Here is a 26,634-nt window from a genome sequence, read left to right as displayed (position 1 = left end):
TCGCGTCTTACTGCACTATGGGTACATTATTGTCTAATCATTATCTGGTTACAACGAGACACTTCTTTGGTTGTCATCAGACTATAAAATAGCTTTATTTTGGATCTGTTAACATAACAGAACACCTGGGCTGATTCAGTGTTGACTTTCAGTGTAGACTTTCACGTGTATTATCTCAATGCTCAAGAGGATATTTATTTAACCTTTATTTAACTAGGCAAGCCAGTTAAGAACAAATTCTTATTTACAAAGACGGCCTACACTGGCCAAGCCCAAACACGGACGAAGCTGGGCCAATTGCGCGCTGCCCTATGGGACTCCCAATCACGGCCGGATGTGATACAGCCTGGAATCGAACCAGGGTCTGTAGTGACGCCTCTAGCACTGAGATGCAGTGCCTTAGACCGCTGCGTCACTCTGGAGCCCCATATGGCGTGTTTTAGTTGATATTCTGTCTGATCTAACATGGAAAAACACATTTGTTACTTAGGACTGTATTTATGTTCGGAACTTCAGTCGTAATTGAATCGCTCTCTAAATTATTCCTTAAACTTTGTAAAATGAAATACTTTACCAAATAAATACCAGAAAGCTGGAGTGGCATGTTGTTCTCCATCACTTCATTAAGCAATTTTACCACAGCCTGCATTAATGAACTCAACAAGTATTAAGGGGTATGTTAATGATTGGTCTAATCTTGTTGTCTAAATGTACCCATGACCACCAAACTTGTCACCATGTTCAATTTAGCCACGGAGATGAAAACATTTTGAGTGCTTCAAGCGGACCGTATTATGATTGTGTCTGTCAGTAAATACATCTACCATATGAGGTGTCAATAGGGTTTCAATTCTGGTCATTTCCCCAAAATTTCCAGGTTTTCCAGAAATCCTAGTTTGAAGATTCCCGAATTCTGAAGGGAATAAGCAAGAAATCTGGAATCCTTTAGCCAGAATTTCTGGAAAAAACAGTAAATACCTCAGTATTGAGTCCAGATGTAGTATCACTTTTTCAGAATTAGATGTCAGCTAACTATGATTCTAATTTCTGTTTGTTGTTTTAAGTCCAACGTGACAGGCTCACCTGTCTTCCTAACATGTTACCTTTACATGGTTATCATTTTAATATATTTGCCTTTATTATAGAATATAAGTACTACAGTATTGCTATACATTTGTTAAAGTACAGTAACACTATAAAGAAAGTGGCCCGGTATAAAATGTAAGTCATTCAAAAACACTCTTAATTCAGTTGCTAGGCTACATCTAATACCATGGGATGATAGTACAGTATTGATGTATTTTATTAGCAATTTTATACATTAATTTATGAAATATGTTTGTGTACTAATTATTTTATTTTAGTAAATGAGCTTGGTGTATTAATTGGAATTGTCAGCACATTTCGGGGTGAGTTTGCACTTTTTATGGATTTTAATTCACATGAATAAAACTTTATTGATCATTATTTTACAGAGAATGGGTTTCAAATTTCATGGACCAGTCATGGCAACTGTTCAATTTCCTTGTCTGTGTGATGATATCGATATGTGCCAAAGCATTCTGTTATGAAGTGTAATCAACCCAACAATACCAAGACATATTATACTGTGTGTGTGCTGGATCGCTCAGGGCGTCCCGAACGGTGCAGCCTATGGGCCCTGGTCACTGAGTGAACTATCCTGTTTAAATAAATTGATTGACTAGAACCCTTGGCTAGTCCTGCCATGCAACAACACACCAGTGTTGCATTATTCCAGACCTGTCTACAGTTTTTTGGTCTTGTCTCGACGTTGGATAAGATTTTACTCGGTCTTGACTCCATGTCGGACACTAGCTCGGTTTCCATCCAATTTACGACAGATTTTCATACAAATATTCTAAAATCCAAATGAAGGAAACATTTGCATTTTCCCATCAGTGGTGTTTCCACCAAACTGACTTTTTTGTATTTTTTGAATTAATTCATTTTTATATTGAGTTTTTTTTACGTATTGTTTTTATTCATAATACAAAATTATCAACTTACATCGCTACATCTAACATGTCTAACAAAACACAGGTATAAACAAGAAAATACTAAATACATACATAAAATAAAATATATAAATAATTTAAAAAAAAAACACAATTCTAGGGCAAATCTAGGCCTTGGACGTGCGCTCTAGTCAACTGTTCGAAGATACTTTGCGGGTAGTCTAAATTTATGAAATTATTATGGATAAGATTGAGAATATTTTTAGTTGACAAACGGCAGTTAAGCATCGATCATCATGTCACCAGAATCAGACCCTCGATATTTATTGGAAAGGTGCATCCTTCACCACCCAGTTAAATTGGAAAGAACCGGGATGAACACTTTAATGCCGTTTTTTTCCAAATTACTCACAGATCAATAGCGCTAGAGAGAACGTATTTTATGACAATGTATATGTCCTCTACTATTAGCAATTGTAATTTCGTTTCTAGAATAAATGACAAAAAATCTAATAGACCAAGAACGGAATTTCAGCAAAATTACGCAGCCTGGTCTCAGATCATTTCGTATTATTCTGTACGTTGGTCGACGGGGCGGGAGAAACACAGCCTTGGGATGGAAGTAACAGCTGGCAAGAAGTGCACAATATCTGTCTTATTTCCATATTTCTGTTTAGTAATGCTTGTTACTTTCAACAAATGTACTATCAGCCATCATTTCATGTTTGTATCGAGTTCAATAATTCATGCTATAGGTTAAAAATGTATGAAAATGGACCATGCATCAACATCACAATGTTGCGCGAACACAACAATTTGCCTTACAATATGAATCAGACTAAAATGGATCACATAACAGCTATATTAACCATCATTTTCTCATCTCACTTTAATGGGAATGTAGTAAGATATCTTTCTCTCCATTTTCCATGACTATTCATACTAAGCCAATCAGGTGCACTCCAGCTGTCCTTGTCATGCACACTCCTCGTGTCTTCATAGAATAAACATTTTGATTATTTTCACAAACTCATCAGGCTTATCACATTTTCATGGCTTGACACAAGGTAATTAACCACCAGAATCATAAAAATATATATTTTTAATAACCCCTAACCTGTCGATAAAAGCTTATGTGAGAAGCTGATTCATCAAGTCAATTGATTAAGGCATAATTCTAATGACATCATATAGAATTTTCGAACATTCAGTCACTTGTTGATATTTCGCATTATAAAAGCAATATCAACTAGAGAAGACAATGGCCTGTGTTAAAACATTTACACAATTTTATTCCAGGTCATCAGTTAACATTGTGTTACTTTCGTCCCACCCATCTCTCCTGTAACTTCTCCCAGGCTAATGCCGCGTTCAAAAGAACTGGGAACTCAGAACTCAGAAATCTCTAACTACCGACTCACTGGGACAACAAAAAAAACTATCCCCGACTGGGAAAAATAGTTTTGAACGGTCATCCAACACAGAATTTCAATTTAGGAATTCGGGCCCCTTTCCAGAGCTCCAACTTTCTGACCTGAAGATCACGGACGTCATGATTTGACCTTGTATTTTTCAGAGTTCCACAACGCAACACAACACCCATGAATAGCTAGCATGATACTTGAAACCTATGCTGTCATTTAGTCACTAGAGGGGTTAAGAAAAGTACGTATGTTAGGAACCTTGAACAACTGAACAACTCTACAGCTCAAAACCACTTTTTGTTGATAACTTAGAAAAACATGGTCGGACTGGGCTGTTTTTTTTTTTTTTTTGCAGGGAGCTCGTCCTCCGCATTAGGTACATGCTTCTGTCTTATCTGAGAAAATGGGCGTGTTACTTTCACCCCATGTTACTTTCGTCCCGGCTTTCCCTTCATAATTTGTTTTATTTTAGACAAATAAACATGGTTTCCCGGGTCGTGGTGGGGGGGACTACACACCATATCATCGTGTGACTCCAAGTTTACTTTGATATGATGGTTATCATATCAATATTTGCGCAAAAAGGCGGTTCCACTGCCATTTCTAGCATAATTAATTTGACCAACAAAATAATATCCCACCATGTCGAAAAACACATTTTCTGTCAGCATTTGTAAAATTGTACCAAAACTTCCCTTTTCCATCACTTTTTTTTGAATTTACTGGCATAAAACCTGTGGATGGAAATGTGGTTAATGAGGACTTTTCTTTCCGAGACAAATTCCGTTTGACAAATAAAAATATTCTTGCTCTTATCCATAATAACTTCATCATGTAGACTAGCCTACCTGCACTGTATCTGCCAGCTGTTGGCTAGAGAGCACGTGCCAAGACCAGAGGAGGCACATTTGCTATTGAACGCAACAGTTTTTGTGACAAAAATATTGGTAGAGTTTAAAATGAGATGGAAACACATTGACCTTTAGATTTTTATTCGGTACATGAAAACTTAAGAGATAAAGTACATTTTGTGTGCACTACATCATCATGCACTGATTCTTATCCACAACAAGTCAGTTGGGTGGAAACACACCACTAGTGGGAAAATTAGCATATTTTCTTTATGTGAATTTTTGAATATTCACATATATTCACATGAAAATGAATGGTAACCTAACATGGTAACCTAGCAACCAGTTCGTCTTGTCAGGTTGCACCAGCGTGTTTCCCTGTTCTCAAGTTTTTTTTGTGTCTAGTCCTCCCGGTTCTGACCTTTCTGCCTTTCCTGAGCACAGGCTCATCAGTAGGTACAAGTACGCTGGTGAGCCGTACGGGGAGTTTCCAATCTCCCATTACTCGCACCCCTTTCCATGCTATCCTGTTGAGTGGTGACCGGTCCAAATCTTTCCGGGTGCTCATTGACTCTGGAGCTGACGAGAGCTTTATGGACACTACCCTGGTATCGTAGCACAACCCCCTCTCTGTTCCCATGGATGGCAGAGCGCTGGATGGGCGCTCTATTGGCAGAGTCACCCAGAGTACGGTTCCTATCAACCTGCGAGTATCAGGTAATCACAGTGAGTCTATGCAGTTCCTGCTCATCGAATCTCCTCATGTACTTCTGGTTTTCATGGCTCCAGAGGCACAATCCCCTGATTTGACTGGGGATACTGGTTCTATCATGGGTTGGAGCCCGTTCTGCCACGCGCATTGTCTGAAGTCGGCGCAGCCTGCCCCGGGACGTCTTCCTGCGGGCTTGGGAAAAGCCTTGGATCTGTCCCCGCGGAGTACCAGGAACTCTGGGAGGTTTTCAACAAGGCCCGCGCCTCATCTCTTCCTCCGTAGCGCAGTCGTAGGGTCGATATCGACCTTCTCCCAGCACAACACCGCCTCGGGTCCGGAGACCAAGACGATGGCAGGGTACATTGAGGACTCTCTTCTCGAAGTTGGACCTTCGGAAACGCCTACCATCTGGTTCGGATATGGGAAAGGAGACGAAAGGAAGACAGCCTTTAACACGGCTAGTGGGCACTACGAGTACCTTGTGATGCCATTTGGACTGACCAATGCTCCCACAGTATTCCAGGCCCTGGTCAACGATGTGCTCCATGACATGTTGAACCTTTTCGTGTTCGTCTACCACGACGACATCCTCATCCCCCCCCACCGTTCAGCTCAAAAGCAGGTCCTCCAGTGTCTCCTGGAGAACCAGCTTTTTGTGAAAGCAGAGAAATGTGAATTCCATCACTCCACTGTCTCCTTCCTGCAGGATTCTGACAAGGTGAGGGTCCCGTAAACTTTCCCCTGGTTTTATCGGCCCTTTCCCTATGTCAAATCCTTAGCCCCTCTACTGTTCGTCTTCTGTTGCCCCCGCACCCTCCGTATACATCCCACTTTTCATGTGTCTAGGATTAAACCTCTGTCTCTCAGCCCTTTTTCTCTTGTGTCTTCATCTGGGTCTTTTACTGAGTTGTGATTGGGCTTCCTTCCTTAATTGTAACATTACTGTCCTTTACTTTAATTGAAAAATATCCTCGAACTCTGTCATGCTTGTCTGAATTACCTTGATTCACGGGTAGGGAAGAGTGAGGGAAATTGTTCTAAAGTTACATGTTCCATTAGTAAGGGGAGACCGGGGGAAGTTGTAACATATTTAGTATTTTTATCTAGTATAGACCTGTTTGGGTTAGTGATCATGTAGAGTGGCTCCCTATTTGCCCTCAGCATGCATATTTTCAACATTCTATATGTCTAAAGAATCCGTATGTTCTGAAATATGAACATAGATATACTGAACACTTTGAACTTATGGTGGCAATTTGAAACCATAATAAGAGGGGGGTAGGGGCAAAAGGGGTGCACTATATAGGGTGCCATTTAGGATTCAGACCTGTCATTTCTCAGTACTTGTGGTTTCTCTTAACAGAAAAGAACAGAGGAGCATCCAAGCATTTCCAGTTCAAGATTTTCAAGACAAATGTTTATCGTTCATAAGTTGGAGGTCGTCATTACTAATCTACTGCTAGGGCTGGGTGGCTGAGTGGAGACTTGTTGATGGAGAGTAGGTCTGCGTCCCAAATGGCACTCTATATTTTTGTGCACTGCGGTTGACCATGGCCCATAGGATTGGGGCGCACTGGTTAAAAGTAGTGCACTAAAATGGGAATAGGGTGCCCATTTGGTGTAACGTCCGTCGTTCAAGGTAGACCAAGGCGCAGCGTGAGTTGAGTTCATAATCTTTTATTTTAAAGGTGAACCAGCAAAAAAACATAAACAACACAATGAACAAAAATGAACAAAAAGCTTCAAAATAGCTTCAAAATACATGCAACCAAACAAAGACAAGATCCCACAACTGACTGTGGGGAAAAAGGGCTGCCTAAGTATGATTCCCAATCAGAGACAACGATAGACAGCTGCCTCTGATTGGAAACCATACTGGGCCAATCAAAGGAAAAACCAACATAGAATTACAACACATAGAATGCCCACCCCATGTCACACCCTGACCTAACCAAACAGAGAAAAACCGTCTCTCTCAGGTCAGGGCGTGACATTTGGGATGTAGCCACAAGAGGCTATGCCCTAATTGATCCGAGGACAGTGAATGCTGTGGGACCGAGGCAAGCCTGGACGAGGCTCCAGATATGGAGATATTTTTATTTATTAGCCAGTTTAAAATAGATATTGATGTTCTGTCAGTGATGGTGCACCATTTTGATTGTTCAATTATGAATAAATGTATTGGAAAATGTGTGTGTTTGGCCGGTACCTGTTATTTTGCCCTCCATAAATTGTCTGTCAGACACGCAGTAGGGAGAGAGAGATCTGCCTCTCTGTTCCGTTGTAGAAATCCACAGTGTATTCCAAGAGGACAGATGAGAAAGCCGTTGAGGGTGTGTCCCCAAAATGGCACCATGTTCCCTTATCTGGCTACCCATCCTCATCACATCGGTTCTTCTGCATGATGAGTCTGGATTTGCCTCCCTCCCTGATGATTTTCTGGAATGTGAACACATTCTGACCATTGTGATTGGTCCCAGAAAACTAATGGGTTGGGCAAAAGGCGGCCCTACATGATATCAACTTTGATACTCTGACTGGTTAGAGACGATCCAATCGCTGATGAACGCCCCTCATTTTGAAGTCCCACAAACGACTTCTAGGGTGGCAGTTTCAGACTGTATGTCATGAACGATAGAGCAGAGGAGTTAAATTGAGGGTGAGTCATCAGGAACCATATTTCCTACATAGCACACTACCTTTGACCATAGCCCAATAGGAATAGGTCACCATTTGGGACACGTTTTAGGTTTGGTTAAGATATGAAGACAACCAGTTTTCTGTCCACGAGAGAGATTAAATGAAAGTCAGCTCTACTTCATCTATTTATCTCCCTGTTTTCATTATAATAAATGGCCTAGTGCATGGGGTAATAAGCAAGGGCATACACAATTGTGTTGTGTATTGTATGCTGGGTTGTAATGTGCTGCATTGAACACTACCCTCTGTTGTGTGAATCCAGTACTGCAACTAGGGACAACAGTGAAGGGCCTCTCAATGATTCATATGCCCCAAATGGCCCCCTATATTCCTGGGTAATGTTCATGATGCTGTTGACCTTAACAAGGGCCCCAGGACCAGTGGAAGCGAAATAGCCCCACAACATCAAAGATCCACCACCATATTTTACAGTAGGTATGGGTATTATTTTCTGCAGATCGTCGCTGTGATAAACCTTGTAACAAACATTTTGCCAATACATTTTTTTAAATTCTTTTTTTTACATGTATTGAAAGCAGTAACTCCCCTCAATGTACTCTGAACATGTAATGACTCCAGGACCAAGAACATTCATTCAAAATAGCTTCTGATGTTTCAAGATTGTATGTTCATTAAAGGAAAAATATGGCAGTTTCCTGAGAACCTCTTATCTCCAAAACAGAGAATTTTTCATCAGACTGCAACTAAATGTATCTCTCTTTCGACACAATACCCACCACTGGTGTGTGTGGCCAAAGAGCTTTATTTTCATGTCATCTGACCATAGCACCTCCTGGAGTTTGATAACTGGCATTGGCACTTGGATTGGAGCTGGTGGTATGGTCATATGACATGAACATAGAGCTCTCTGGCCACGCCCACCAGTGGTGGGTTTGGTGTTGAAAAACAGAAGCTTATGCAGAAAAGTACCTCATACCTACAGTAAATTATGGTGGTGGATCTGTGATGTTATGGCGCTATTTAGCTTCCACTGGTCCTGGGGCCCTTTAAGGTCAACGACATCGAACTTTACCAAGTAGCAGGACATTTTAGCCCAAAATGTTTTTGCCTCTGCCAGGAGGCTGACAGTTGGCCACAAGTAGATCTTCCAGCAAGATAACCCCAAGCAAGCATTCATCAAAATCCACAAAGAAATGGTTAGCCTAATTGACCACAAAATCAACATTTTGCAATGGCCATCTCAGTCTCTGGAATTGAACCCCATTGAAAACCTGTGGTTTGACTTAAAGAGGGCAGTCCATAAGCACAGACAAGGGGTATCAAGGATCTGGAAAGATAATGTGTGAAGGAATGGTCTAAGATTCCTCCCAATGTGTTTTACAATCTCATAAAACATTTTAGAAAAAGTCTCCCATAAGTGTTCATTTGGGTTGAGATCTGGTGACTGAGACGGCCATGGCATATGGCTTACATCGTTTTCATGCTCATCATATTATTTAGTGACCACTCGTGCCATGTGGATGTGGGCATTGTCATCCAATGGGGGCATAGCCGTGGTAGTAAAATAATGACCTGAGTGACAGAGTGAGGGTTTTGCATAGGCGCTTTGAGTTTTTGTTGTGGGACTAGAAAAAAATGTTCGGAATATATAAGAACTTCATTAACCGGTTCCCATGCTTTTAAAAATAATGGTTCTGTTCCCGGAACAGTATGGATCACTTTCGTTCCAGGTTTTATTTCTGTTCCTAGAAAAACGTTCTGTTCCCTGAACAGGTTCCAACCCCTGGTGTTAATTGCTTAATTAACTCAGGAACCCCACCTGTGTGGAAGCACCTGCTTTCAATATACATTGAATCCCTCATTTACTCAAGTGTTTCCATAGGAGAATTGGTTTAAGCTTAGGAAAATGCTAAAATTGTCACAGACACGACTCAAACATTTTTTTTTTACTTTATCTGTACTTCATCTACCCACAACTGCAGGATGGGAGTCTGGTTCACTGGAAGTTAAAAGGTTTGCTGACTGTCACTGATTCATAATGTCCCAAATACCCCCGATCTAATCCCTTTATAATCCACTACTTGTAACCAGGGCCCTGGGCAAAACTCTCTAAAATCAGGAGTCAAATCGATGTCTTCTTTCCAACAACTCACAATGTTCATACTAGATTTAACACAAGTCATTGTGTTTGCTCAACCGGGGGGGGACTCTTGAGTGACAACCTGTAATTCTGTTGAAATTGGTGATCAAATCGCTAGTTCCAGGGAGACGGGGCCTGGAAGGCTTATATGGACCAGTGTGGTGGTACAGGCTGGGAAGGCTGAGGGTTATATGGACCAGTGTGGTGGTACAGGCTGGGAAGGCTGAGGGTTATATGGACCAGTGTGGTAGGTACAGACTGGGAAGGCTGAGGGTTATATGGACCAGTGTGGTGGTACAGGCTGGGAAGGCTGCGCGTTATATGGACCAGTGTGGTAGGTACAGGCTGGGAAGGCTGAGGGTTATATGGACCAGTGTGGTGGTACAGGCTGGGAAGGCTGAGGGTTATATGGACCAGTGTCGTGATACAGACTGGAAAGGCTGAGGGTTATATGGACCAGTGTGGTGGTACAGGCTGGGAAGGCTGAGGGTTATATGGACCAGTGTGGTGGTACAGGCTGGGAAGGCTGAGGGTTATATGGACCAGTGTGGTGGTACAGACTGGGAAGGCTGAGAGTTATATGGACCAGTGTGGTGGTACAGGCTGGGAAGGCTGAGGGTTATATGGACCAGTGTGGTGGTACAGACTGGGAAGGCTGAGGGTTATATGGACCAGTGTGGTGGTACAGACTGGGAAGGCTGAGGGTTATATGGACCAGTGTGGTAGGTACAGACTGGGAAGGCTGAGGGTTATATGGACCAGTGTGGTAGGTACAGACTGGGAAGGCTGAGGGTTATATGGACCAGTGTGGTGGTACAGGCTGGGAAGGCTGAGGGTTATATGGACCAGTGTGGTGGTACAGGCTGGGAAGGCTGAGGGTTATATGGACCAGTGTGGTAGGTACAGACTGGGAAAGCTGAGGGTTATATGGACCAGTGTGGTGGTACAGGCTGGGAAGGCTGGGGGTTATATGGACCAGTGTGGTGGTACAGGCTGGGAAGGCTGAGGGTTATATGGACCAGTGTGGTGGTACAGACTGGGAAGGCTGAGAGTTATATGGACCAGTGTGGTGGTACAGGCTGGGAAGGCTGAGGGTTATATGGACCAGTGTGGTGGTACAGACTGGGAAGGCTGAGGGTTATATGGACCAGTGTGGTGGTACAGGCTGGGAAGGCTGAGGGTTATATGGACCAGTGTGGTGGTACAGGCTGGGAAGGCTGGGGGTTATATGGACCAGTGTGGTGGTACAGGCTGGGAAGGCTGAGGGTTATATGGACCAGTGTGGTGGTACAGACTGGGAAGGCTGAGAGTTAATTGGACCAGTGTGGTGGTACAGGCTGGGAAGGCTGAGGGTTATATGGACCAGTGTGGTGGTACAGGCTGGGAAGGCTGAGGGTTATATGGACCAGTGTGGTGGTACAGGCTGGGAAGGCTGAGGGTTATATGGACCAGTGTGGTGGTACAGGCTGGGAAGGCTGAGGGTTATATGGACCAGTGTGGTGGTACAGGCTGGGAAGGCTGAGGGTTATATGGACCAGTGTGGTGGTACAGACTGGGAAGGCTGATGGTTATATGGACCAGTGTGGTGGTACAGACTGAGAAGGCTGAGGGTTATATGGACCAGTGTGGTGGTACAGGCTGGGAAGGCTGAGGGTTATATGGACCAGTGTGGTGGTACAGGCTGGGAAGGCTGAGGGTTATATGGACCAGTGTGGTAGGTACAGACTGGGAAGGCTGAGGGTTATATGGACCAGTGTGGTAGGTACAGACTGGGAAGGCTGAGGGTTATATGGACCAGTGTGGTAGGTACAGACTGGGAAGGCTGAGGGTTATATGGACCAGTGTGGTAGGTACAGACTGGGAAGGCTGAGGGTTATATGGACCAGTGTGGTAGGTACAGACTGGGAAGGCTGAGGGTTATATGGACCAGTGTGGTGGTACAGACTGGGAAGGCTGAGGGTTATATGGACCAGTGTGGTGGTACAGACTGGGAAGGCTGAGGGTTATATGGACCAGTGTGGTGGTACAGGCTGGGAAGGCTGAGGGTTATATGGACCAGTGTGGTGGTACAGGCTGGGAAGGCTGAGGGTTATATGGACCAGTGTGGTAGGTACAGACTGGGAAGGCTGAGGGTTATATGGACCAGTGTGGTAGGTACAGACTGGGAAGGCTGAGGGTTATATGGACCAGTGTGGTAGGTACAGACTGGGAAGGCTGAGGGTTATATGGACCAGTGTGGTAGGTACAGACTGGGAAGGCTGAGGGTTATATGGACCAGACATTTAGTGGGTGCTAGAATAAAAGCTGTGTACGGTACTCACGCCTGGCAGCATGACATGTCCCCGTTGGTTTGACAATAGCAGTTCATGCAATCACTGGTCCTCCAGCGGGACCCAATATCATGCCACGTCCCATCCTTGTCGTAAAGACACTGCCTTATGCCTAGACAAGAAAACAATAAAAAAAATACATATTTGTTGTGATGTCATGCCATGTCCAAGAAACATCAGTGCATAACAATATGAAATGAGGTTAAAGGTCAGGTGGAGGACCACTGAAATAAAACCCTAAAATCACATCATTAATATTGCTATACGAGGGGTCCTTTTTTTTGGTTATTAAATATACAGGTGTTTTGTGTACTTGTGTGTGTACTTGTGTGTGTACTGTGTGTGTACTTGTGGGTATGTGGGTAGGTGTTAGCAGCTGGTTATCTTTGTCCTTTACCTGGTTCTGCTGGTTTAAACCAGCAGCCAGCATGGAAAAGTGGCAGCAGTACACACAGGATTACAGCTACAGCCAAGGACATCTTCCCAGGGAGAAAGAAGTGACACATTTCAACATTTGGCACTAGTAGGTCATTAACCCTACTCTAGATCTCTAGGTAACATATTTACCTTTCAGTATGTTGTTCCAATGTTACTTGCCTATTATGTAATTTAAATGTCCAATATTTATTAAGTCCATATTAAGACAAACAAATATCAATCACATGAAAATGAAAACCACATTACTTACAGTGCCTTCGGAAAGTATTTCTCCCCCTTTCCCTTTTTACACGTTTTGTTACGTTACAGCCTTATTCTGAAATGGATGAAATCATTTCTTCCCCTCATCAGTCTAAACACAATACCCCATAATGACAAAGAAAAAAACGTTTTTTATAAATGTTTGCAAATTCATAAAAAATCCAAAACAGAAATACCTTATTTACATAAATATTCAGCTCAGGTGCATCCTGTTTCCATTGATCATCCTTGAGATGTTTCTACAACTTGATTGGAGTCCACCTGTGGTAAATTCTATTGTTTGGACATGATTTGCAAAGGCACACACCTGTCTATATAAGGTCCACAGTTGACAATGCATGTCAGAGCAAAATTCAAGCCATGAGGTTGAAGGAGTTGTCCGTAGAGCTCTGAAAAAGGATTGTATTGAGACACAGATCAGGTGAAGGGTACCAAAACATTTCTGCAGCATTGAAGGTTCTCAAGAGCACTGTGGCCTCCATCATTCTTAAATGAAAGACGTTTGAAACCACCAAGATTCTTCCTAGATAAGGCTGCCCGGCCAAACTGAGCAATTGGGGGAGAAGGTCCTTGGTCAGGGAGGTGACCACGAACCCTATGGTCACTCTAACAGAGCTCCAGAGTTCCTCTGTGGAGCTGGGAGAACCTTCCAGAAGGACAACCATCTCTGCAGCACTCCACCAATCAGGCCTTTATGGTAGAGTGGCCAGAAGGAAGCCACTCCTCAGTGAAAGGCATATGACAGCCCGCTTGGAGTTTGCCAAAAGGCACCTAAAGGACTCAAACCATGAGAAACAAGATTCTCTGGTCTGATGAAACCAAGATTGAACTGTTTGACCTGAATGCCAAGCGTCACGTCTGGAGGATACCTGGCACCATCCCTACGGTGAAGCATGGTGGTGGCAGCATCATGCTGTGGGGATGTTTTTCAGCGGCAGGGACTGGGAGACTAGTCAGGATCGAGGGAAAGATGAACGGAGCAAAGTACAGAGAGATCCTTGATGAACACCTGCTCCAGAGCACTCAGGACCTCAGACTGGGGGCGAAAGTTAACCTTCCAACAGGACAACGACCCTAAACACACAGCCAAGACAACGCAAGAGTGGCTTCGGCACAAGTCTCTGAATGTCCTTGAGTGGCCCAACCAGAGCCCGGACTTGAACCTGATCGAACATCTCTGGAGAGAGAAGAACGGGAGAAACTCCCCAAATACAGTTGTGCCAGCTTGTAACGTCATACCCAAGAAGACTCGAGGTTGTAATCGCTGCCGAAGGTGCTTCAACAAAGTACTGAGAAAAGGGCTGAATGCTTATGTAAATGTCATATCTCCTCCCAGAGTGCTAAGAGCCTTGGCGTGACCCTGGACAACACCCTGTCGTTCTCCACCAACATCAAGGCGGTGACCCGATTCTGTAGGTTCATGCTCTACAACATTCGCAGAGTACGACCCTGCCTCACACAGGAAGCGGCGCAGGTCCTAATCCAGGCACTTGTCATCTCCCGTCTGGATTACTGCAACTCGCTGTTGGCTGGGCTCCCTGCCTGTGCCATTAAACCCCTACAACTCATCCAGAACGCCGCAGCCCGTCTGGTGTTCAACCTTCCCAAGTTCTCTCACGTCACCCCGCTCCTCCGCTCTCTCCACTGGCTTCCAGTCGAAGCTCGCATCCGCTACAAGACCATGGTGCTTGCCTACGGAGCTGTGAGGGGAACGGCACCTCCGTACCTTCAGGCTCTGATCAGGCCCTACACCCAAACAAGGGCACTCCGTTCATCCACCTCTGGCCTGCTCGCCTCCCTACCTCTGAGGAAGCACAGTTCCCGCTCAGCCCAGTCAAAACTGTTCGCTGCTCTGGCACCCCAATGGTGGAACAAGCTCCCTCACGACGCCAGGACAGCGGAGTCAATCACCACCTTCCGGAGACACCTGAAACCCCACCTCTTCAAGGAATACCTGGGATAGGATAAAGTAATCCTTCTAACCCCCCCCTTAAAAGATTTAGATGCACTATTGTAAAGTGGTTGTTCCACTGGATATTATAGGTGAATGCACCAATTTGTAAGTCGCTCTGGATAAGAGCGTCTGCTAAATGACTAAAATGTAAATGTAAATATTTAAGTGTTCATTTAATGTCATTATGGGATATTGTATGTAGATTGATGAGAAAAACAACAACAATTGAATACATTTCTGAGTAAGGCTGTACTGTAACAAATGTGGAAAAGGTAAAAGGGGCCGGAATACTTTCCGAATGCACTGTCTGTGTAAATTAGAAAGATTCTAATAACTCATACTTAACATGCAAAATTTGAAGAAATGTTCCATGATTCATAGGAATGTGGACTTGATTCAAAGGTAGATTCTGTAGGTTCTGTTCAAATGGAGAGAGAGTGCGTGAGAGAGAGTCAGAGAGAGAGAAGTATCAGTTATGTTGTTGTCTGAAGAGCTTTAACAGAGACTCTGAGCGGTGGATGTTTTAGACAGCAGCAGAGCAGATTCTAGCAGTGTAATGTCCAGGGACTGACTTTCATTTACACTGACAGATCAGTTGGTAAACTGTACACTTTGTATCAGACCTGGTTTACTATACAATATACTATTTAGGGTGTTTCAATTACTTTCAAAGACAAAACACAAGTTGGAAAGTATTGGCATGTATTTGAAAATACTCAAATACACAGTATTTATACAAATGTTTAAATACTCCCATGCATTTGAATCAGGTCTGTTTGGTATTTGATATAATGTATTTGGAAATAAATATTTGAAATACTTTTAAATAGTGTGATATTTATAGGAAAGTATTTGAAAATACTTTCAAATACTTCCAATAGAAGTAGATGATTCGGGCCACATTATTTGAAAATACTTAAATACACAGATAATTACTTTTTAAATAGCAAATACACATGTATTTGTGCCCAGGTCTGCTATGTACATATCTACAACAAAACATTACACAGTGACATCTCTCCAACAACTCACCATTTTTATACTGTGTTTGCTCAACTGGGGGGTAAGTGACACCTTGTAACTCCGGTGAAATTGGTGATCGCTAGTTCCAAGGAGAGGAGGCACATAGGCAATAGTTAAATGTGATATGGTGTTATCAAAAGAAAATAAATGAAAACTTTAATAAAAAGTTTTGCACGCAATGCTGTTCCTTCCCTTGTATGGTGGCAACATGATGACGATGTTGTTGAGGAGGATGATGATGCATTCATAATAATGATGGGCCCTGGTCAAAAGTAGGGCACTATAAATGGAATAGGGTGCCATTTGGGGCGTATATTTCACCTTCAAGCCTTGTCCTTTACCTTCTCTTGAAGAAGTAGAGATTTGAATTCTTCCCCCATTGTAACTCTCAATGAAACATATCCTGACATAAAGGAACAGAATGTCAATCTTCAACAGTCCTCCAGTCAGTGGTCTGTGGTATTCCTCCACTCTGAACAAATCTCTCCCCCTCTTCCTCTGACCATAGACTGCACTCTGGACTAAGATGTTGTGAGTAAGCAGCGACCTTCCATTTTTCAGCTGAATGGAGAGCGTCTTGGCTCCCAAACACATGGAAAAGGCATTAATATGTAGAAACTGGGCCTCTCAGGCTTGAATCCAGGCACATGCATACTGTTCCTTCTTGACTACTACTCATTGGATATTAGACTGGATTTGTTTATCCAGGTCAAACACAACCAAAGGTAAGATGGACAGAATCCACATCTGTAGTGTGGGGTTATAACGTATAGGCAGGCAGTAAGGAAGCAGGTGGGTGAAGGTGAGTTTAATAATAGACATGAAGAAAATACAAAACAGGAGAAGCGTACTGAACGTAACCAAAACCAATACTGCCTGATGACTGAGGGTTATAATGAAGGGAGAGTAATCAGGGTGGTGATGAAGTCCAGGTGTGCTTAACGATGGGGAGCAGGTGTGCGCAATGATGGTTGCCAGGTGTGAAAAATGTGGGATGCCAGGACCCGTGGTTAGTAGACCAGCGACTTCGAGCACCGGAGGAAGGGAGCAAGAGTAAGTGTGACGGGCTGCAATGTTCTTTCTCAGTGTTCTCACTGGTGACAGACTGTGTGTCCCAAATGACACCTGGGCCAAGAAACACAACCTGATGAGTCCAAATTGAGATTTTTGCTTCCAACCACCATGTCTTTGTGAGATGCAGAGTAGGTGAATGGACGATCTCCGCATGTGTAGTTCCCACCGTGAAGCATGGAGGAAGTGGTGTGATGGTGCTTTGCTGGTGACACTGTCTGTGATTTATTTAGAATTAAAGGCACACTTAACCAGCATGGCTGCCACAGAATTCTGCAGCAATACGCCATACCATCTGGTTTGCGCTTAGTGGGACTATCATTTGTTTTTCAACAGGACAATGACCCAACACACATCCAGGCTGAGTAAGGGCTATTTTACCAAGAAGGAGTGATGGAGATGATCTGGCCTCCACAATCACCTGACCTCAACCCAATTGAGATGGTTTGGGATGAGTTGGACCGCAGAGTGAAGGAAAAGCAGCCAACAGCATATGTGGGAACTCCTTCAAGACGGTTGGAAAAGCATTCCAGGTGAAGCTGGTTCACAGAATGCCAAGAGTGTGCAAAGCTGTCATCAAGGCAAAGGGTGGCTACTTTGTTGAGTCTCAAATATAAAATGTAACACTTTTTGGGCTACTATTTTGGGTTAATATTTCATAGTTTTGATGTCTTCACTATTATTCTACAATGTAGAAAATTGTAAGAATAAAGAAAAACCATTGAATGAGTAGGTGTGTCCAAACCTTTGACTGGTACTGTGTATGCATGTATATTATTGTACTGCTCTAGGGATATAATTATTGTTTGGATACTTGTTTCACTCTTTATGCGATGCGCACTGCAGAGAACACCGGAAGACGAAATTATCACAGTGAATGTCACGCCCTGACCATAGAGAGCCATTGTTTCTCTATGGTGTAGTAGGTCAGGGTGTGACTAGGGGGTGATCTAGTATGTCTATGTTGTGTTATAGTTTCTTTTTCTATGTTGGTGTTTTGTATGATTCCCAATTAGAGGCAGCTGGTAATCGTTGTCTCTAATTGGGGATCATATTTAAGTAGTTATTTTTCCCACCTGTGTTTGTGGGATTTTGTTTTTGTGTAGGTGCCTTTTTGCACTTCACTGTCTTCACGTTTCGTTTGGTCACTTATTGTTTTGTATTTTGCTGAAGTTTCACGTTATAATAAAGATGTGGAACGCTACTCACGCTGCGCCTTGGTCCAATCATTACGACGATCGTGACAGTGAATTGTGATGTTTGTTTATGTCAATTAATCCCATATGGGAAGGGTTGCCAACTGGCGATGTGACACACAAATAACATTTCATTCATTCAATACTCCATAATTCACATTATACAGGCCTTACTGAGGTTGAAATTGCTGCTCACGTCTCACAAAATAATGCCCTATTTCTAGAGAACAAAACTACTGTTCCTCACGCCATAGCTTGACACATCTATGATGTGACCGGTTTGGTTTTACTATTGCATCACCAGTATTACAAGCATTCATCAAATGTGTATTCACCAAAACCAGTTTCCCAGCAATATGACCTTAAGACCACCATTTTACTATGCTGAATTCAAGGCGAATGTTTCAATCAAAAGTTTATTCTTTATTCCCCAGGGTTCTATTCATTATTCTATATTCCCCAGGGTTCTATTCATTATTCTATATTCTCCAGTGGTGTGTGTGGTACAACACCAAAATGTATTTTTGTTTCTGCTGCTTGAAACTCAGGTGGTGGGGTGGGATCAGTGACACCTTCCCAATGGATCTGAGCTGGCCCTGGTCAAAAGTAGTGCATTATGGGCCCTGGTCAAAAGTAGTGCACAATATATAGTGAATTGCGTGCTATTTGGGAGACAACCCTGCTATTTTCATTAACTGCTGAATTCCCCAGCTTAGTCTCAATGGGCTCTATAAGCACGGCGGTGTCATGCTACAGCACCATTGAGGGCAGAGCCGCAGAGCCACCACATCTTTCTTAATGGAGTGGGAAGAACTGTGGCGCTGCCCTGTTGCCATGGCAGCAAGCACTTCTCTTGTTGGCATTTTCCCCAGCTACTGTTGACTGGCTTGCTGTTCCATCAGAATGCTCCCTTCCACGCCACAGAGACCGCTCTGCTCTCCGAGGGAGCACAGTGAAGCTTACCTTCTTCTCTGATGTAGTGACACTTCAGATGTTTCCCAAATGGCACCCTATTCCTTATAGGTCCCTGGTCAAAAGTAGTAGGGAATAGGGTGCCATTTGGAACGAAGACTCACTCTTAATCCCATTGCTGACACCAATGTCTGAATCACATTATTACTAACTAATACATGGTGCAGCCCGATAACCAGCTCTCATCTATCTGCTGTCATACCTTTCTGTAGGTACCGTGATGTTGTTTCAGAAGACTTCTGGATTGGATAAAAAAGTCTGAAACCATCTTATTTCTTATTTTTATATCTTGTGTGTTTTTATTCTACCTTATTTTCTAAAATTATTTGTAATATTACATAATTATTGATTACTGCATTGTTGGGTTTAGAGCTGGCAAGAAAGGCATTTCACTGTACTTGTGCACGTGACATTAAACCTTAACTGCCACTATGGTGGTCCTATGGGGCAAAGGGTCTGTTCAAATGAAGTTACAGTGCACACGCAAAACAATACCTTGAACAGTTTTGCAATGCTGTCCCTTCCCTGGTATGATGAGAATGTTTTTTGTTGTATTTTTTCACAAATCATTGTACAAATGTCTGTAAACAATGATTTGTTAAATAATAATAACACAACATTATTATCATCATTATACCAGGGAAGGAACAGCATTGCAAAACTGTTTATCACAAGTGTGTTTCCTTTTGATAACAGCATGTTACAACACATCACACTTTACTATTGTTTATGTAACCCCTCTTCTTATTGGACTTAACGATAGTGATCACCGATTTCACCACAACTACAAGATCACTTAAAAGCCATGCCCCTAGGTTGAGCAACTACAAGGACTTGTGTTAAATCTAGTATAAAATGGTGAGTTGTTGGAGAGAAGACATGGACTTGACTCCTGATCACACAGACCAGCTCTAGCATCTTGTTACTGAAGGTAAGAGACTGATGGAGTTTCCTTATCTTGTTGTGCTTATTGTCTGATGTTATGGCGAGGATTATTGAATGACACCTTGCTCTACAGCTCAACAGAACCTACAGAATCTACCTGTGAATCCAGTCTAAATTCCTGTCAATCATGGTAAGTTCCTTCTATCATTGCATGTTATGTATGAGTAATTACAATTAGAAATGACTTTAGGTTATTTTATTCCCCAGAGATCTAGAGGGTTAATGACCTATCACCTCCACATGTTCAAATGTGTCAGTTCACTATGCTAGTTTTTCATCTTTTAATGTTTAGACGGTTTGATGAAAGGTCTATGTTTTATTACCCAGAGATCCAGAGGAGGGTTAATGACCTATCACCTCCACATGTTAAAATGTTAAAGTTCATTTTGCTAGTTTTTCATCTTTAATGTTTAGACGGTTTGATGAAAGGCCTATGTTTTATTGCCCTCTGTCTACATCTATGTATCCTGTCTGTATATTCTCTTCATTGTGGTCAGCAAGTACTGTAAATGTAGCCTACTAGGAGAATAAAGGGGATTCAGATAACATGCTTTTCTTCTTTCTCCCTGGGAAGAGGTCCTTGGCTGTAGCTGTAATCCTGTGTGTACTGCTGCCACTTTTCCATGCTGGCTGCTGGTTTAAACCAGCAGAACCAGGTAAAGGACAAAGATAACCAGCTGTTAACACACACGCGCACACACACAACCATAGGGCTCTGGGCAAAAGTAAATGGTGTTGTAACATGCACGCACGCACGCACGCACACACACACACTCCTGTACACACTCCTGTACATTTATCAACCTAATAAAATAACCTCTTGTTCCAAATCATTATGTGATTTTAGGGTTTTATTTTTGTATTTTATTTTATGACCTGTAAAGGACATTTCATATTGTTATGCAATGATGTTTTTAATACACTTGAATCTTGAATCTCATTGAAAAAGACAACAAACACATTGATATGATATATTGAATAGGCATGTATTGTATAGGTATGAGGCAGTGTCTTTACAACAAGGATGGGACGTGGCATGATATTGGGTCCCGCTGGAGGACCAGTGATTGCATGAACTGCTATTGTCAAACCAACGGGGACATGTCATGCTGCCAGGCGTGAGTACCGTACACAGCTTTTATTCTAGCACCCACTAAATGTCTGGTCCATATAACCCTCAGCCTTCCCAGTCCTGTACCTACCACACTGGTCCATATAACCCTCAGCCTTCCCAGTCTGTACCTACCACACTGGTCCATATAACCCTCAGCCTTCCCAGCCTGTACCTACCACACTGGTCCATATAACCCTCAGCCTTCCCAGCCTGTACCACCACACTGGTCCATATAACCCTCAGCCTTCCCAGTCTGTACCACCACACTGGTCCATATAACCCTCAGCCTTCCCAGTCTGTACCTACCACACTGGTCCATATAACCCTCAGCCTTCCCAGCCTGTACCTACCACACTGGTCCATATAACCCTCAGCCTTCCCAGTCTGTACCACCACACTGGTCCATATAACCCTCAGCCTTCCCAGTCTGTACCTACCACACTGGTCCATATAACCCTCAGCCTTCCCAGCCTGTACCACCACACTGGTCCATATAACCCTCAGCCTTCCCAGCCTGTACCACCACACTGGTCCATATAACCCTCAGCCTTGCCAGTCTGTACCACCACACTGGTCCATATAACCCTCAGCCTTCCCAGCCTGTACCACCACACTGGTCCATATAACCCTCAGCCTTCCCAGCCTGTACCACCACACTGGTCCATATAACCCTCAGCCTTCCCAGCCTGTACCTACCACACTGGTCCATACAACCCTCAGCCTTCCCAGCCTGTACCACCACACTGGTCCATATAACCCTCAGCCTTCCCAGCCTGTACCACCACACTGGTCCATATAACCCTCAGCCTTCCCAGCCTGTACCACCACACTGGTCCATATAACCCTCAGGCTTCCCAGCCTGTACCACCACACTGGTCCATATAACCCTCAGCCTTCCCAGCCTGTACCACCACACTGGTCCTGATTAAAATGGCAGCAGTTTTATGGCGCCCAACCAATTGTGCTATTATGTGTTTTTTTGCGTTATTTATAACTTATTTTGTTCATAATGTTTCTGCAACCGTATCTTACGGCAAAAAAGAGCTTCTGGATATCAGGACAGCAATCACTCACCTCGGATTAGACAAAGATTTTTTCTACAACAAGGCCGACATCCTCGTTATTTGCAAGAGGAAGCGACGCAGGTACAGAGGACAAAGAGCCGGATGCCCTGTCAGGACCCGGAGAAGGCGAGTGGGAAAGCTGCCGTTACCGTCAATATTACTCGCCAACGTACAATCATTGGACAATAAATTAGACGAGGTACGATCACGAATATCCTACCAACGGGACATCAAAAACTGTAATATCCTATGTTTCACGGAATCGTGGCTGAATGATGACATGGATATTCAGCTAGCGGGATATACGCTGCACCGGCAAGATAGAACTGCACACTCCGATAAGACGAGGGGGAGCGGTCTGTGCATATTTGTAAACAACAGCTGGTGCACGAAATCTAAGGAAGTCTTTAGATTTTGCTCGCCTGAAGTAGAGTATATTGTGGTAAATTGCAGGCCACACTACTTGCCTAGGGAGTTTTCAGCTATACTTTTCGTGGCTGTTTATTTACCACCACAGACAGATGCTGGCACTAAGACCGCACTCAGTCAGCTGTATAAGGAAATAAGCAAACAGGAAACCACTCACCCAGAGGCGGCGCTCCTAGTGCCCGGAGACTTCAATGCTGGGAAACTAAAATCAGTTCTACCAAATTTCTATCAACATGTTAAATGTGCAACCAGAGGGAAAACAATTCTAGATCACCTGTACTCCACACACAGAGACGCGTACAAAGCTCTCCCTCGCCCTCCATTTTGTAAATCCGACCACAACTCTATCCTCCTGATTCCTGCTTACAAGCACAAATTAAAGCAGGAAGCACCAGTGACTCGGTCAATAAAAAAGTGGTCAGATGAAGCAGACGCTGAACTAAAGGACTGTTTTGCTATCACAGACTGGAACATGTTCCGGGATTCTTCCGATGGCATTGAGGAGTATACCACATCAGTCACTGGCCTTATCAATAAGTGCATCGAGGACATCGTCCCTACAGTGACTGTACGTATATACCCCAACCAGAAGCCATGGATTACAGGAAACATTCGCACTGAGCTAAAGGGTAGAGCTGCCGCTTTCAAGGTGCGGGACTCTAACCCGGAAGCTTACAAGAAATCCTGCTATGCTCTGCGACGAACCATCAAACAGGCAAAGCGTCAATACAATGCTACGATTGAATCATACTACACCGGCTCTGACGCTCGTCTTATGTGGCAGGGCTTGCAAACTATTACAGACTACAAAGGGAAGCACAGCCGCGAGATGCCCTGTGACACGAGCCTACCAGACAAGCTAAATCACTTCTCTGCTTGCTTCGAGGCAAGCAACACTGAGGCATGCATGAGAGCATCAGCTGTTCCGGACAACTGTGTGATCACGCTCTCCGTAGCTGATGTGAGTAAGACCTTTAAACAGGTCAACATACACAAGGCTGCGGGGCCAGACGGATAACCAGGACGTGTGCTCCGGGCATGTGCTGGCCAACTGGCAGGTGTCTTCACTGACATTTTCAACATGTCCCTGATTGAGTCTGTAATACCAACATGTTTCAAGCAGGCCACCATAGTCCCTGTGCCCAAGAACACAAAGGCAACCTGCCTAAATGACTACAGACGTGCTTTGAAAGGCAGGTAATGGCTCACATCAACACCATTAGCCCAGAAACCCTAGACCCACTCCAATTTGCATACCGCCCAAACAGATCTACAGATGATGCCATCTCTATTGCACTCCACACTGCCCTTTCCCACCTGGACAAAAGGAACACTTATGTGAGAATGCTATCCATTGACTACAGCTCAGCTTTCAACACCATAGTACCCTCAAAGCTCATCACTAAGCTAAGGATCCTGGGACTAAACACCTCCCTCTGCAACTGGATCCTGGACTTCCTGAGGGGTCGCCCCCAGATGGTGAGGGTAGGTAGCAACACATCTGCCACACTGATCCCCCAGGGGTGCGTGCTCAGTCCCCTCCTGTACTTCCTGTTCACCCACGACTGCATGGCCAGGCACGACTCCAACACCATCATTAAGTTTGCAGACGACACAACAGTGGTAGGCCTGATCACCGACGAGACAGCCTATAGGGAGTAGGTCAGAGACCTGGCCGGGTGGTGCCAGAAGAACAACCTATCCCTCAACGTAACCAAGACTAAGGAGATGATTGTGGACTACAGGAAAAGGAGGACCGAACACGCCCCCATTCTCATCAACGGGGCTGTAGTGGAGCAGGTTGAGAGCTTCAAGTTCCTTGGTGTCCACATCAACAACAAACTAGAATGGTCCAAACACACCAAGACAGTCTTGAAGAGGGCACGACAAAGCCTATTCCCCCCCAGGAAACTAAAAAGATTTGGCATGGGTCCTGAGATCCTCAAAAAGTTATACAGCTGCACCATTGAGAGCATCTTGACTGGCTGCATCACCGCTTGGTATGGCAACTGCTCGGCCTCTGACTAAAAGGCGCTACAGAGGGTAGTGCGTACGGCCCAGTACATCACTAGGGGCAAGCTCCCTGCCATCCAAGACCTCTATACCAGGCGGTGTCAGAGGCCCAAATTTGTTTTCAAAGACTCCAGTCACCCAAGTCATTGATTATTCTCTCTGCTTTCGCACGGGAAGTGGTACCAGAACGCCAAGTCTAGGTCCAAAAGGCTCCTTAACAGCTTCTACCCCCAAACCATAAGGACTCCTGAACAATTCATCAAATGGAGACCCGAACGATGTTTAATCTATGCATAGTCACTTTACAAATTACCTTCATTACCTCAACTAACCTGTACCCCCGCACATTCATTCGGTACCCACTGTACATAGCCTCGTTATTGTTATTTTATTGTGTTACTTCAGTTTATTTAGTAAATATTTTCTTAACTCTTATTTTCTTAAAACTGCATTGTTGGTTAAGGGCTTCTAAATAAGCATTTCACAGTAAGGTCTACACCTGTTGTATAAATTTGATTTGAGAATGAGTGAGTGAGTGATAGTCCATACATTTTCTATCAAAGTATTTGCTGATGTTGATTGTTTGATTGCAGATATTCTGAGCCCACAAGATTTCCTGATGATTGCGTGAAGGAGTTTGACCAAAAGGCATGTAAATACAACGTGTTCAAGAAAACTGATCGCTCCATTCCATGTCCTATCTACGGCGGTAAAGGGAAGTGATAGGTTTTCTTCCCCGTGCTCTCAATAAACAGGGAATGAAGAAGGAAAGGGAAAAGTACAGTTATTGTTTTATAGATTTAATTGACATAATTGTTAGCTTAGCTCTGCCATACTGTCTGGTAACTTTCTGTAACTGTAATGATTGAAAAGCCATAATGTAATATGTCTATCATTGAAGATCTGTTATCATCTGTGCTGACTGTGTCATGAGAAGAACCTGGGTTCAAAAACTATCTGAAACTGTGAGCATTTGATATGTCCTGCCTGGAGTGCCAGATGGGCGGAGTTTGCTATTTTGGGACAATTCTATTGGTTCATTAAGTCAGTGTTTCCCGACCCTGGTCCTCCAGTACCCCCAACAGTACAAATGTTTACTGCAAACCTGGACAAGCATACTTGACTCAACTTGTTAACTAATCATAAAGCTTTCAATGAGTTGAATGAGGTGTGTTTGTCCAGGGCTACAGTGTAAATGTGTTCTGTTGGGGGTGCTGGAGGACCAGGGTTGGGCTGTTCGGGGTACTGGAGGACCAGGGTTGGGCTGTTCGGGGTACTGGAGGACCAGGGTTGGGCTGTTCGGGGTACTGGAGGACCAGGGTTGGGCTGTTCGGGGTACTGGAGGACCAGGGTTGGGTTGTTCGGGGTACTGGAGGACCAGGGTTGGGCTGTTCGGGGTACTGCAGGACCAGGGTTGGGCTGTTCGGGGTACTGCAGGACCAGGGTTGGGCTGTTCGGGGTACTGGAGGACCAGGGTTGGGCTGTTCAGGGTACTGCAGGACCAGGGTTGGGCTGTTCGGGGTACTGCAGGACCAGGGTTGGGCTGTTCAGGGTACTGCAGGACCAGGGTTGGGCTGTTCGGGGTATGCAGGACCAGGGTTGGGCTGTTCGGGGTACTGCAGGACCAGGGTTGGGCTGTTCGGGGTACTGGAGGACCAGGGTTGGGCTGTTCGGGGTACTGGAGGACCAGGGTTGGGCTGTTCGGAGTACTGGAGGACCAGGGTTGGGCTGTTCGGGGTACTGCAAGACCAGGGGTGGGAAACACTGCATTTAGCCATGCAAGCTCAATCAATCAAGATGAAGTATTTGAAATGATTTCAAATACTATTTGAACCCAGGTCTGTTAAAGACACACAAGCTGCATAATGTACATGAAGTGTTGATATATAACCTTGAATAATAATAATAATAATAATACTGTTTGTTGTTAACGCTTTCTTATTAGTCCATAGCCATAAAGGTGGATATTGATATGCTGTTTCTTCTATGGTTCCTGACCCACAATACAGTTGCTTTGGATGCATTCTGTCATTTAATGTCAATAAATCTATACGATCAAG

General features: G+C 43.9%; 1 non-coding gene across 1 annotated transcript; it reads left to right on the top strand.

Annotated features, from left to right (window-relative positions):
• The first annotated feature begins 19,836 nt into the window (after nucleotides 1–19,836).
• On the top strand, nucleotides 19,837–26,634 carry LOC106606171 (uncharacterized). Its single transcript, XR_006759659.2, has 5 exons — nucleotides 19,837–19,940; nucleotides 20,028–20,084; nucleotides 20,529–20,610; nucleotides 20,952–21,072; nucleotides 25,168–26,634. It is a non-coding gene; the product is annotated as an uncharacterized LOC106606171 (transcript).

Source organism: Salmo salar, chromosome 02 (genome assembly GCF_965601325.2).
Source record: "Salmo salar chromosome 02, fSalSal1, whole genome shotgun sequence".
Lineage (NCBI taxonomy): Eukaryota > Metazoa > Chordata > Actinopteri > Salmoniformes > Salmonidae > Salmo > Salmo salar.
Note: the sequence above shows the minus strand (reverse complement) of the source record. Positions and strands in the feature narration are given on the sequence as shown.